The following is a 15,829-nucleotide window of genomic DNA, read 5'->3' on the forward strand; positions in this document are numbered from 1 at the left end:
ATTTAAATTAAATATTAGACTATCCTAGGTCGGCACAACATGGTCCATCAAGATTATATTAAGAAAACGAAAGAAAGGAAGGAGCATAAAAATGAAACCACCATTCTCAAATGTTTGGGTGCCACATTGATAAGGTGTTACCCACCGTTAGGTACATCTAGAGATCTATTTTGGCAACCAAGTTGAGAAAATAGATTATTAATACAAAAGGTTAGTCTATGATTTAATAAGATGGGAAGAGAAACATAAAAGTATAGATGTACGACAAAAAGCATGCAAATGAGAATTGATTTGAGTAACAAAATATTCAATGCACCTTTAATTTAAATTCAATAGGTATTTTCATTAATATTTTCTTATTTATCTTGAAAATAATTATGATATGTTTGGAGGGATTTTGGTTAAGTATTAAGGAACATCGAGCTTGGATTTTGGTGGAGTTATGCTTTTGATGGTTAGAGATGTGTTGGAGACACATTGGGGAACCTATCCTCATGACTGCATAGAGATTGGATGGATTGAGTTGAAGTTTGAACCTCTTTTTCCTTGGTGTTGGATGCTCATTTTCTGGTTTTTGGGTGCCTATTGTAGGTTGTGTAAGTAATTTTGTGCAATGAATGAGAGAATGCACATTTCAAAGATTGGAGAGGGCACATAGTACTTCCTTTTTTTAGAGGCACAAGTTCTAATTCATTATAAGTTGGGAGATAGGGAAATTCTCCTGGATTATCAATTTCTTGTAGTTTGTGTGATAAGTTTGTATGTGTGACTTTTGGGGTTGATGCGTAGTTAATGAGTCAGCATTTGGGAATTTGAGGGGTTGTACAGGACCTAAATTTATTTATTGTGTTTGAATCATGAGTTCTTATTCAATTGGAGCTATGAGATATCACAATCTTGCTCAAATATCAATTTTTAAACATTTAATTTATGTTAGAGGCCAACTTGTGCCTCTTCAAGTATTTAAGGTTAGGTTTATTTAGTTTTTAGCATTCTGGGATGACTTGTGGCTTACATTGGTATAAGTAGGGGTCTTTTTGACTCTTTTAGTGATTCTTTTTAGTTGGGATGGAAGGAATGATAGATGCGAATTTGAAGAGCTAGAGATGTGTCTTAGGAATTAGAGGATCTCTTGGTGGACTTGAGGGTACAAGTGTGGATTCCTCTTGGAGTTCTTATCTAGTTGTGTATCTGGACTAGCTAAGATTAATTTTGTAACTTAGATCTTTTTGGATCTTGTAGAACTGATTTTGTAATTGTTGTTTGTATTTGGCCCTAACCCAGAAGGTCTTATAGTTGGTCATATTGCATGTAATCAGTTATATTTTATGACCAAATTATTGTAATTTGGCATCAAATCTTGCATTGTTCCTTCTTGTTGTGATGTTTTTGCTATGTGGTTATATTGCTGGGGGCTAGGACATCTCCTTTGGGGATACTCCTACCTTGCATTGCATCAGATGCTACTAGAGCAAAGGTTGTTCCTGAGTGTGTTGACAAATCACTGAAACTAAGGTAGTTTACACTAGGATTTGCAAAGAAGGTTGATCTTGTGGATTTGTTGCTTAGGGTTCTATAATTTTGGAAGATGCCTCTAAGAAGATTGGAGCCTAAGGAAATTGATGATCTTAGTGATGTTGTAGAAAAATGGATCTCAAGAAAGGTTAAAGAAGATTTTAGATTTGAGATGGAGGAGATTAAAGCCAATTTTAGATGTTAGATAGCATTGGTGAAGAGTGACATGATTGTTGAAATTGTAAGTGCTTTGGCTAGTGTTCCTAGGCATGTGGGTACTGAAGGTTCTTATGAAGAAGTTGCTAAAGAAATTGAATTTGTTTGATCGAGTAGTGAGGATAGAGCTGATCATGCGGAGAGACCTATTGGAATTAGGGCTAGTCAGTTTGCTCGAACTAGATATATATATATATATATATATATATATATATATATATATATATATATATATATATATATATATATATATATATATATATATATATATATATATATATATATATATATATATATATATATATATATATATATATATATATATATATATATATATATATATATATATATATATATATATATATATATATATATATATATATATATATATATATACCCTGAGCTCTAATTTGTTTGACCTAAACCCCAGGTCCTATAATTTAAAGCCCCAAACCTTAACCTTGAATTCCTTTCTTCTTCCTCCTCTCACACACCCTCTCTTTCTTCCCCATCTCCTTTCACTCTTTCTCTCTCCTTTATTCTTAATCTTTCCCCCATCTCCTTAATTAAATGGATCTCATTAGTTAAATTATAATCTTAAATTTCAATAATAATTTAACACTATAGAAAACTTAGCCAACCCTAGATAATACATCAAATCTAATTGTAGTAATTAATAATATACAATTATCAAATCCAGCCATACATTCATTATAGAAGGTCTCTAGGTTGAACTACATCTCATAATTTCCTTCTCAATCTTCTTATCTCCCCTTCTTTTCCTTTTGATGGAACTTTCTTCCTTCCTATTTGCCTGAGCCTTCCTATGACCAACCCTTGCACATTACCTTCCCTATACTAGTCCATCCTTTCTTCCTCCACATTATACTCTTCCTCTAACTTCTCCTCCATGTTTTATCCTTTTCTCCATGCCTCTCCCTAGTTTCTTTTTATTCTTCTTCCCCATATCCTTTATGATTTTTCCCACCTTCTCTTCTTCTTCCAATTTCATACCTGTACTATCTTTTGTGTCTGATGGGAGCTAAGAACTCTCAGTATTATCGAAAGAAACAACCTTCTGGGTGACAACCCTTCCACAAGTTTGAGATTTCAAATGTTTGTATAAAAGGAGTAGAAAACCCTCATGGAAGGCAAGGTTAGAGTAAATTTTCTTCTTATAGTCCATTATACTCTTATTAGCCCAAAAAAATAGATAAGGTATGGAAATCTTGATTCTATACCTAAAATGATTAAGGATAATGAAATAGTGGTTTTGAATCCTATCAAACCTACTATCGAGTGTGATATAGGATATAATTACCCTTAGGATATAATTGGTAAAACTTACAATGTTTTACCTCTATTAAGCATTAACCATTACTATTTTCATAGAATGAAGTAGTCTAGGGATCCCACATTGTTGATAAGACAAGAGAATTGTCAAAAATGTGGACCAGGATCGAGGGGTAAGATTGAAAATCAATTTTACCATACTCTATTTACAAAATTTAATGCCCAACTACTACAAAATTTATAAGTTGTAATTTTTTTGACCATACATTAGCTCACTATAAATAAAGGATGGTGACCCTTACCACCTATAAAGGATGATAATGCTTTGAAATAGACCATCATTCATTGTGCTACTCAATTAGTTGAGTAGGAGCTTCCTTTGCATCGTAGTCACATGTGCATGTCATGTGGGTCCTTATGCATGTTTAGCAGTCATGTTGCAAACACTATGGATGATGGGTTAGGCATTGATGAGTTCCTAAGTGACACATTTGATATTGACACATAGGTAAATTATAATTATAATAGACTAATTTGATCACATTCATATGTACAATAAATGAATAACTAATTAGGACATCTTGACATTGTTCAAAATTTAGGGTAAGAATATTGATGGCCCTAGTATAGATTCCCTAACCCCATTATATGTCTCACCAATGAGTCAACAAGTATGTATCAATTTAATTATTTAAATTAATACATATATTTATTAAGTAATTGTATGAAGGATTGACAATTTTTTTTATCCATGTCCATTAGTTGTCTACTGGACCATCAACATTCATAAGGGACTCTGAGCCTAAGAATCATATGAGCTTTGTAGAGGTACATTTATTTCATGTTAATTTAATTTGTTTGATTATATTATATTCTATGAAAGACATATAAATAATATGACATCATTTGTAGTAGTTGATGTTTGAGACTCCTCCTCATCTTCGCTAGACCACTGATCGTGAAGTTTCTTCCACAATGACTAGTACAAAGCCAATGTTCAAGGTATGAAAGAGTTTTCATAGTTTTAGTTGTTATTTATAATAGTTAGTATTGAAATTTAAAATGGTATTTATAACTGTCATCGATTGATTATATTGGTTGAATTATTGTAGGCCCTTGTTACTCCATATCATCTGTGTGTCTTTGAGGTGGTTGTACAGAGTGACTATTTGATGGCAGTAGGAAAATAATTAATTTTGTGTGTACATATATTTGATTTCAATGTATAATAACTATTAATTCACATATATTTTGTTTGTATCAGCTCCAGATAGAGAGGAGCCTAAATAAGTGGTCAAACGAGCATGTGAGGAAGACCACATCATCCCCATCATCTCTCCATGCAACGAATGAAGACCTCTAGGGATTTGTTTCCTTCCTCTCATGGGAAGCAGAAGATATAGGGATGGACATATGTATAGGCATTACTAGACATATATCTTGGATTTTATGTTAGTGGATATATTCTACATACATTTGATGTATGAGATATATTTGATGAATAATGTTATTAGACTTAAAAATTTGATGCATCAGTTTGTTCATGTATGGCATTATGGGTTATCATAATACAAATCTTGTTTTTCTTTTTTACATTTTAAGTATTTCATGTACTTCATTTTAATGTAATTTGCATCCAAAATAAGGGTAAGAATCATTATAAAAAGCTTTGATAGTATTTTTTGACATGTGAATATGGATATGATATATTAATTTGTATTTAAATTGTACAATTTATGAGTACTTTTGAGTATGAGTAACTTATTTGGAGTTTTTTGTTGGGATGAGAATAGTGAAACTTGAGTTCTTATTATTGTTATACAATTAACATTGAAGTTTAAGTCTTGAGTTGGCTGCATTATGTAAATGTCTAAGCTTGAATCTTAGAGTCATCATAAACAACCCTTGTTTTGCTTTGTTTGCATTGTTGTGACTCTAGCCAAGTTAGTGTGGTGTGCTTAGATCAAGTTCGTTTGACTAAGCCTTATTTAGGTACATGCAAGATAATAAAAACTAAGGGGGATGTTAGTTTGTGGTGATTAATCAGGGAAGTATTGTACATACTTCATAATTCTTTGACAAAAAAATTTTGGGCCCTATTTTATCGAGATTTTTGGCTGACATGTAATAATTAATTATAACCCTAAAGTGGTAAAAATACTTGTATAAAAGAGCTTAGGGTTAGGGGGTTTCATTATGTGTGATGTGGAAATTGGTTCTTGTGGCAGTATTGAGCTATAAGGGATTATAGATTGTAATCATTGGATCACAATAATATTTGACTTGTTGTTTGGTGGATGTAGCCCAGGGATTGGGTGAACCATGTTAAATCTTGGTATCTTGTGTTCTCTTATGTGTGATTCAATATTTTCTAATATTGTTCATATTTGTATGCAATTTTTATTTATGTCTGTGGATTAACCCTAACAAGTGGTATCAAAGCAAGGTTGTTTTCTTTTTCAGTTATTCTTTGCACAAAAGTCTCATGAGTGTGTGGGAGAGATGGAAGGTGAGGGTAAGGTGAGGGTTGAAAATTTTAATGGGTAGAACTTTTAGTTATGGAAGATGCAAATGGAGGACTCTATTTATTAGAAGGATTTATGGAAGCCATTGGAAGGAAAAACTAAGAACTAGGGAACTATGACAAATGAGGACTAAGATATTTTAGATAGAAACAAACTTGGAAGAATTTGATTATTCTTGCACCATTGGTGATGTTTAACATCACAAAATGAAAGATGATAGAATATTTGAAGAAAACCCTAGGAAATTGTATGAAAAGTCCTCCGCTTCAAATAAGGTTTTTATCATGAAGCATTTATTTAATATGAAGATGGCAGATGGGGGATTTCCTAGAGATCATTGAAATGATTTTAATACCAAATGTTAATAGTCAATTGTCTTCTGTGATTATTAATTTTGATGTAGAAATTAGGGCTCTCTTGATTTTGTGTCCTTTGCCCAAAAGTTGGAACGACTTGGTAATAGGTGTGAGTAATTCTATTTCTAGATGTAATATCCTAATAGACACTAGGTAGTAAAAGTGGTTCAAAGTTTATACATGTCATTGGTAAGTGGGATATGATCCAACTAGGTCATAAATAGTAATTTTTCATGTTGCTCAAGTGTTTGGAACTCGAAAAATGTAATGTTGGATGATTAGGATCTGAAATGTCAATAGTTGCTAAGTTGTCAAGAAGTTGCTCAAATGGGTCTAGGAGTAAAAAAGAGGCATATTGGTCATTAGGGGGCCATATTGTGTCTAAAAACCTTTATTGAATCTATTTCATTCCATTCAAAAAGGTTTTAGGGGTCTAGAAGTCAAAAATACAAAAATTGCAATGTGGCAACTTTATATTGGTCAACACTACAAGTTTTAGCATCACCTGAGATGATGATACAAAATATAAATAGAATCCAATCTACAAAAAGATAGAGCCTATTTTAGGTTTCAACATGTTCTTGTAGCACTTGAAATTGTATCCATACCTTGCACGAGCTCCAAGATATGCCTCATCAAAGATCGTTGCCCTATGGCATTTAGTGACTCTCAAGAACAATATTGTTCAACATGCCTAAGAAAATTTGAGTGGTCAATAGGATGGGATGAGCTTTGGACTAGGTTTTACCCATCAACTCTGAGCTAATAGAGCAGACAATTCACTCCCATGATGAATGGTTATAGAGATTCACTAGTTAGAGACTTTGTATTGGCCAACACTACAAGTTTCAACATCACCTAAGATCGGGCCATAAAATCCAAATGGAATCCAATATCAAAAGAGAGAGATAGAGGATATTGTAGGTGTTGAAAATATAATTATTTAGGACCCAAAATATAATCCATACCTCACATGAATTCCAATATATGCCTTGTCAAAGATCGTTGCCATATGGCATTTAGTGACTCTTAGGGTCAATTCTGTTAGGCATGCTCAAGAATGTTTGAGTGGTTAGTGGGATGGTAAAAGCTTGGGAATAGGGTTTATCCATCCACTTGGAGCTAATGGAGAAAATATTTTAATCCCATTATGAATAGTTAGAGAGATTCACTAGTTGGCAACTTTGTACTGGCTAACACTACAAGTTTCAACATCACCCGAGATGAGGCCACAAAATCCAAATGAAATCCAATCTCCAAAATGAGAGAGAGGCTATTATAGGTGTCAACAACATGATATTTTATCATCCATAATTTCAACTATACCTCAGATCAGCTCTAAGATATGCCCCATTAAAGATCCCTACCCTATGGCATTCAGTGACTCTGAGGGTCAATTTTATTCGGGATGCCCAAGAATGTTCTAGTAGTCAATGGGACAAGACAAGCTTCAAACTAAGGTTTAAACCACACCTCTCTCTCTCAACCTATCCCACCCTCTTTCATCCCCTACTCTATCTCTCTCAACCTATCCCGCCCTCTCCCATCTCCTACTCTCTCTCTCTCTCTCTCTCTCTCTCTCTCTATATATATATATATATATATATATATATATATATATATTCATGTATCTATCTTCATCTTCATACCCTGCATGCAACATGCAAGGTCCAAAGATAAGTTGGGTTGTTGAATGCATCACCCCTACTATTCTATGTCATGTGGATATAGTTCATTAATTAATTGCCATTCGATATGTAACATGGACCCTACTATTCTATGGAATGCCCCTCTCTTTATGGTATTCAGTTAGCTAAGTTATGATTCCCCCATAATTTTATAGGGCCATTATGCATAGGGGGCCCCTACAATGGAAATAGGGCCATTGAACATGCCTCAGCCCCCCCTACATTAAAAATAGTGGGGCACAAAATAATAAGCCCGCAATCAACAAATATCCTCGTTGATGTAATGTTGCATTGATGCAGGAGCATCTTGGGTTTGGTTGGTGACTACTTTGGAGTTCATGGGAGGAGGCTCAGTAGTTGCTTTGAAGGGTGCTTGTACTGGTACTCGGTGAAAGAAGGACTAGTGCTTGGCATGCTCTAGGAGCTGAATATGCTCTGGGAGCTTGGCATGGTCTTGGAGCTTAGCATGTTCTATGGAGATTAGCATGGTCTTGGAGCTTGGCATGGTCTTTGGAGCTCGAAATGGTCTTGGTGCTTGGCATGCTCTTTGGTTGCTTGGCATGGTCTAGGAGGAGCTCGGCTTTGCTTAAAAATTTGGTTCTTTTTGCAAGCCATGTAACTAATTTTCCACAATGAGTTAGAGGATGAAAATTTCATGGATTGAAGAGGGCCTATATTTCTACATATGGTTTTAAGCTTGAGTTCTAATTCATTTGGATCTAGGAGATATCATGATTTTACTAAGACATCAATTTTGGGCATTTAATTGTTGTTGTTGACCAACTTTTGGCATTTAATTTATGTATTTGTATTTAATTTGTGTTTTGGGATGACTTTTGTCTTAGATTGGTATAAGTAGGGGTTGTGGGGAAGTCTTTAGTCATGATTTATTCACTTAGAAGAGGAGTGAGTGTGGAAAGTAGCGGGAGAGAAAGTTTTTCCTGAGTCTGTGGAAAGAACACTGAATGTGAGGCAATTTATAGTAGGATTGTGATTATTCATCCATTGGGGAGAAGCAGAGGAGCTTGGAAGAGTGAATTTGGAGAAGAGCTAGTAGTTGTGTCTTGGAAAATGAGGAGATTTCTTGGTGGGATTGTGAGCACAAGTTGAGATCTTCCTTGGAGGTTTCTACCAGAGTGTGGATTTGGACTAGCTAGGGTTTAGATTGGATCTTGAGGGATCTTGCAGAACTGTTATTGTAATTGCTATTATATTTGGCCATAACTGGGAAGGTCTTATAGCCTAGCACATTACATGTAATCAGTTATATTTTATGAATATATTATTGTAATTTTGTATTAGATCTTGTGTTATTGCTTTTTTCTGTTGTGTTTTTGCTATGTGGTTTTATAGTTGGGGGCCAGGACATCTCCTCTAGGGATTCTCCTGTCTTGTGTTGAATCATGCATTCTCAGATAAACTATCAATTCTAAACTCTTTGATAAACCTTTCTTGAACTGGCAAGTTAAACTCTTTATTCTATGGTTATGCCTCACTTTCATCGAATTTAGGCAAGGGTCTTAAAAACTTTAGGCATAACCTTTTGTTAGCTAGATGACTCTCTCTCTCTCTCTCTCTCTCTCTCTCTCTCTCTCTCTCTCCCTCCCTCCCTTTGTCTCTATCTAACCCTTTGACATCTCCTACACTCTCCCCATCTTCTTCTCTCTCTCACTCTCTACCCTCTCTCCTTTCCTTCCATCTCCCCTTCCCTCTCTATTGAAATTTAGGCTTACAAAGTGCGTGTGCACTATAGCATGTATGCACTATGCATGTCTGAATTTTAAAATGCTTTAAATAGCCTGCACATGCTATCTAAATATTTGGATTCTACCAAACCTAAGGCTTGGATTTTCCATGGGAATCCAACCCAAACATTTGGAGTCACTATACTAGTCTAAGATATGTTTTGCAGCAAGCATACAAAAAATGATTGATTTTTCTTATGTTCTCTCCTTCAAGTTTCCTCATGGTTGAGAATTGATAAAAATAGGTTACATGATATTGTAAGTCTCTATGCTAACTATATAATCATCTAATATATTTCAAATTTATCATATTTAAAGCCTTTCAACTATAATTTATTTTGAATGTATCTCCATTTTCTCTCAAAAACTAACATGTACTAATTGGGGTGTAGATTTTACCTCATTCATGTCAAATTTTGCAATAACTTAGTTTTCTAGAAATTGGGACCCATTCTACACACTTTGAAAAAATGAAAATTTGATTTTATATTAGTTTTTAATTATTTCTAGGGGAGAACTCAAATATTTCATGTTTTGGAGATGTGTCCAATTTCAAAATTCATAAAAAAACATACACATTATAAAATTACCCAAAAATACCAGGATAAACTACATGGTGTTGGGTATATTCTGCCTAGTGCAATTAAATATTTTTTTAAAAAAGGTTAAAATTAATGGGAGCCACACTTTGCACTATGTTATATTTTTTTTCTAAAAAAAGAGTACCACTTTCTATGGCCTACTTTTTGAGGACCTAAAACTAACCATTTTGAAAAAAAATTAGTAGTTTAGAAACTGGATTCAAAGGACTACTACTTTTTTTTTCATATCGTAAAATTTTGAGCATAACTATCTTCAAATTATTTTCAAAGTTCAAACATTATTGATTTTAGAAAGAAAAGAAAAGTGGCCACTTATACCCTCCTTTTGGTGCACTTACCCCCATATCCTTCCCTCTATGAAAGTCCCTCTCTTTACTCAATCCCTAAATTATAAACCCTTGTCCATTTAACCATAAGTTATAAACTCTAAATCATTTCTCTTTCTTGGTTTCCCCTATCTGGTCCCCCTCTCTCTTCCTAGACTTTAAAACTTGACATCTAAGTCCTAGACCCCAATTCTTCAATTCTTCCTCCAGTTACCTTTGTCCCCATATTTCTACCCCCTCTCACATTCTCTCCTTCAACACCCCCTCCTTGTATTTAAAAAACATGAACCATAAAAATTATAAACATAATCTCTAAACCATATATAATTTCTCCCTTTACACCTTTATATCCCCACACTATCTTTCCATTTTCTCCCTCCTCCCAACCTCTCTCCTCATTAGTCCCCTATCACTTTATTTAAAACCTAAAATACTTAATCCTTAAACCCTAAATCTTGTAACTATAATCCCTAACATAGGATAAAACCACAAACCTATGCCACAGTTTGGGATATCTTGGAGACTTATGGCCAAAATGAATACAACTCAAAGGATTTCGACTATAACCCTAGTGATCGTACGTGCATGGCACTTTCCTAGGTTGACATGGCCACTAGGGATATGGCCTAAAGGGTAAAAAGCAATATAAATCTATTAAATCACTTTTGGAGGGCATTTTAACTATTGCGATTTCTAGATTCTAAGGAGCAGGTTAGGGTGTTTTGACCGTAAGTGGTAGGCGGACTTTTGTTTTGTTTTTATTTTATCAAGTTGGTTTTAATTATTGTACATTAGTATTAGTTAAATTAATTATATTTTAAGTATTTTAGTAGTTATTTATTTAGATTAGTTAATTTTTTTATATAGTTAAATCAATGTTAGATAGAGTACTAAAGTATTTTTTAATTAAATATCTACCTAATCATAGAAGTAGATTTTACATCAAACATAGAAAACTTAAGCTTAGGAATAGATAACTAAATTATTTACATTAGGTAGAACTAAACTATAATAACTTCTAGTTGTGCAAACTTGAAAACTTAAACATTAACCAATTTTAAAAGATATATATACATACATATATAGAGAGATATGCATGTGTGTGTGTGTGTGTACATATATGTATATATCTATGTACATATACATGTGTGTGTGTGTGTGTGTATATATACATATGTGTGTGTGTGTGTGTGTGTGTGTGTGTGTGTGTGTGTGTGTGTGTGTGTGTGTGTGTGTGTGTGTGTGTGTGTGTGAATATAGATAACTAATGGACATGAAAAATCTACATGAAACTTAGAAAACATTCTTAGACTTGGGTAAAAGCACAAACCTGTGTCACCCTTTTGTAAAGGAAAAGTCTAACAAAAGTATAACGGTTTACCTTCAATGACATAAAAATGGTACTATTATTTAGAATTTGACAATGAAGTAAACTAATGAAATGTGTAGAAATGGATGAAGTTTAGGATAATAATTTTTAAAATTAATTGAAATGAGAATTGATATATTTTTCTAATTTTTATAGATTTTTTTTAGTTGCTAAAAAATGTTGAAAATTAGTTCCCACCACAAAACTATATGGAAATAAACTTATTTTCATTTGAATGCAAACTATGTTATAGATAACATATATAGCTAGAATAATCAAAAATAAAATTTGACTTTAGACCTATATTTTCTCTTTTATAATGATTCAAATTTCAACTCACATGAAATCAATAGGTTTCATCTCCCACCACATTTTTCAAAACAAATCTATTCTAACTAGAAAGAAAATTATACATTCTGAAAGAGGACTCTCTCCTTTAGAACATCATATAATTTTTAAATTTATTTTGATATGATTTAATATTTTTTTCTTTCTCAAAATTGACATATTTTGGAGTGTTAAAATACATGCTTGTAGATTTTTTTAATTACAATATATTATATCTAATTAAAACACTATAAATTTTATATGATAATATTCTTGACTTTTAGCTCTATAAAATGGTGTTTATATGTTACTAAAAATATATCATAAAAAATTGTAGGAGTTATTGAAACATCAATTTTCTAAAATAACTTTATTTCTTTAGTAATTAGATGCAAACTAGTTTAAAACATGCATTTAGTAGACATTTTAAATTGGAAAAGTGTGAGACCATATATAAATTAGTGAAAATATATTTATCTAGATCATATGTTTGACAAAAAATGAATTTTGGATAGAAATACTCAAATTCAATCATTCTGATAAGTTAGCCTAAAAGGTGACACAACTTTGTACTTTTACCCACCTATAGCTAAAAATTAGTTATATTTTAGAAAACATTAACTTAGTAAATCTATGTACTTTAACATGTAGTAAAAAAATAGGTAGAAAGTTAATTTCAAATTAATTTTTTATCAAACATGCATGTATGAATATATTTTGTTCAAATACATACAAGCTATACATCAAGTTGATATATATTTTGAAACATGTGTGTTAAATAAAATAATCTATAATTTTTAGTTGTTCAACATTGTAAACACATACACACATATACATATGTGTTTTAAATAAATTAAATTTAACTTTCAGTAAATTATATATATACATAGATATCTTAGCTCTACATTTATAGACATATCTTCTTTGTATATCATACATAATGGCATCTAGTACTAGTGGTGCACCTAAATCCTTAGGGGAGGCTAGCATTTAGGGAGGGGATCATAGTGTTGAGTCTAGTACAACACATAGATCAACATCATCTACTAAGGAGAGATGGAATTTTTTTAGAGATATAGTTGCTAGGCTATCTCATGTGATTGAGTTCCTAGATTCTAGACTTTTGGCTTCTACCATGCTCCCTAATAGGGAGAAGATTATTTCTATGAGAGATTAGTTGTGTCATACGATTCAGATGATTGAATCATACAACCCATATGATGATATATTATTGAGAGTTTTTGCTCTTCTCTTTCTCATAGTGTCAATAGTACTATGAAGTATAGGCATATTGATATAGAGGTCTCCACCACTATGGTGAAGAGCATGTTTCTATTTTATATAGATAGGCCTAGGGTTAGAGGTTATTCATCTACAAAGTGTATAGATCAGCTTGTTGCACCATTTATATATCCTCACTAGTTAGTTGTACATCATAGGTGGCCATAGAAGGAAGAGTTTCCTCTTTATTTTTGTAAATAATTATTTATAGGAATTCATTTATATCATGATGTAGATTATATAGTTTTTATAGGCCATGTTAGACAAGGCCTCAACAAACTATCAAAGAGATATACACCCGTGAACACCCCTACGTTCGTTAATAAAAAAGCAGTAGTGGGTCCAAACCTTTTGGTCATGTTGAGAGCTCGATAGATGGCTATTGTGGGCATGATTATTCTAGATGATATAGTCAGGACTCAGATCTATTCTAGCATTTCCATAGTTGCTATACAGTTACACGAGATGTCTTCAGATCAATGTGGCAAATATATGTTACGATCTCGTGGTACCATTCCAATAGTTGTATCCTCTAGGATAGAAATTGGTGATGTGTATGGGATAGCATATATACCATCTCTACTAGAGGTTTATTCTATATCACATGTGGATGCATTGTGTTGTATGGCATGCTATTTAGCATCTAATCTTCTCGGTTCATATCAGTCATTGGGATTCCTCTTAGTGACATTGGTGGATAGATCAACCATATTCTCTCACCTACAGTAAAACCACAGGAATCATAGGGTTCATAGAGATAGGAGGATATTCCTAGACCTTCTACAACACACGTTCTTACACAAGGCCTACAACATCATCCCCCCATCTACTCAAGATTATGGAGCACCTGCTCCTACATAGGGCCCTACAGTACCGGATGCCCACCTAATCAGGATACTATTGCTCCTCTAACATCACCCCCATACTAATTTAAACACAACTAACTAGCATTAATTCTACATTCACTTATAGTGGAACACTAGGAAAACCATTCCTGAAGGCACTCTATAATTGCATATTGGGACATGACATAAGAATAGACCCAAAGAAATGACTTACTTAAGTCACTCACAGAGTAGAAGAAAATAAAAAATATCTTCAAAAACTAAAAATTTCCAGATATTTATTCATTCAAGTGCACAAACAAACTACACCATGATCGGGATCATCACAACATAAGCTGAATTCAGTTTCTAACCAAATCAATATCCAAAACCCACATTGAGTTCTTGCATTCATATTTTTCTAAGAGACTTGATCATTCATTCTTCATATTGGCAATGTAAAGAAGCCAAAAACCCAAAACTAAAATGTGGTCTTCATCAACACTATACAAAACTATCCCTATTCCATATGATTGTCTCCTTGAAAAATATCAGGCTTTTTACCATTTCGGCCCCCATTCAAATAAAAAACCAATCACCTTTTATACCTTGGGCCTCCCAAAACAACCGATGAAACCCAATCTTTTACCATGATATCAACTTCATCACCTATAGCTGATATCGAGTTATCCTAAAAACACAAACACCTGAACACCCATTTGTTTTTGTATTGAGCTGCTATGTAATTTCCTCACATTGGTATCATTCTACAATAAAAAGAGAAGACTGATTGCCCTCCTAAATCTAATGGCATTTTAAATCAGTATCGACTTCCTTTTACTAATAATAGTAGTCACTTCCTTGTGAGAAATATTATAAAATTAAATTACAACTCACAACCCTAAACCTAAAATCTTTACTCAGCACTTGAAAAAGTGCTCGACACAAGAGGGTGTCGAGTGCCAATTTTTCTCGGCACTTTCTCAGCATAGGAAGGTGCCGAGTGATAGATTGCTCGGCACTTGATGTGCCGAGTAAACTTGGCACACAAAGGAGAAAGCTCAACACCAATGGATGTCGAGTGAGCTCGGCTCACAAAGCAAATGCTCGGCACTTGAAGAGCTCGACACAAAAATGCAGTAGGTTCCGAGTGTTCTGTTTCAACTAAAATATTATAACTTAGAGAAATTCAATGTGAATGCTTTCACCATTAAAATCAGAAAGGCCAAAGCTTTAACTTTTCAAACAAACTTGTCAAATGCAATGAATAGAAGAGGAAGATAGATTCAAGTATGCCTGATTGCTTTCTATTTAATCTTTCATTAAACTATTACAAAATCTAGGAGCATTCAACTTCAACTAGAAAACCCTAAAATAACCCTAAACTGATAATACTTCAAACTTCAATAAAATTTTAAACTTGCAGCTCTAATGGCTCCATACAAAGGTGCCTGGAGCAATCACTACTTCAACAGGACAAAACAAAACAACAACCAACTCACAAAATGAACAGAGGAGTCACGTGCTACCGGAGACACTAAACATACTTCCTTCTATCTTTGCAACAAGTGGATCTGCTGACCACTTTCTTCTTCTTCCTTTCCTCTACTTTGCTGAACTAAAACTCTAAATAATCTGACTAAATGAATGAATGAATAAACATTCCTTTTCCCCCCTCTTTTTAGAATTTGTAAACCTCACCTACCCATATTAATTTTTTTGGCTGTTCTAGATGTCAGGGGGGTAGGTGAGCATTTGGCTC

The sequence above is a fragment of the Cupressus sempervirens genome, chromosome 3 (assembly GCF_028749045.1).
Source record: "Cupressus sempervirens isolate cs-2001-9-10 chromosome 3, ASM2874904v1, whole genome shotgun sequence".
Classification (NCBI taxonomy): Eukaryota; Viridiplantae; Streptophyta; class Pinopsida; order Cupressales; family Cupressaceae; genus Cupressus; species Cupressus sempervirens.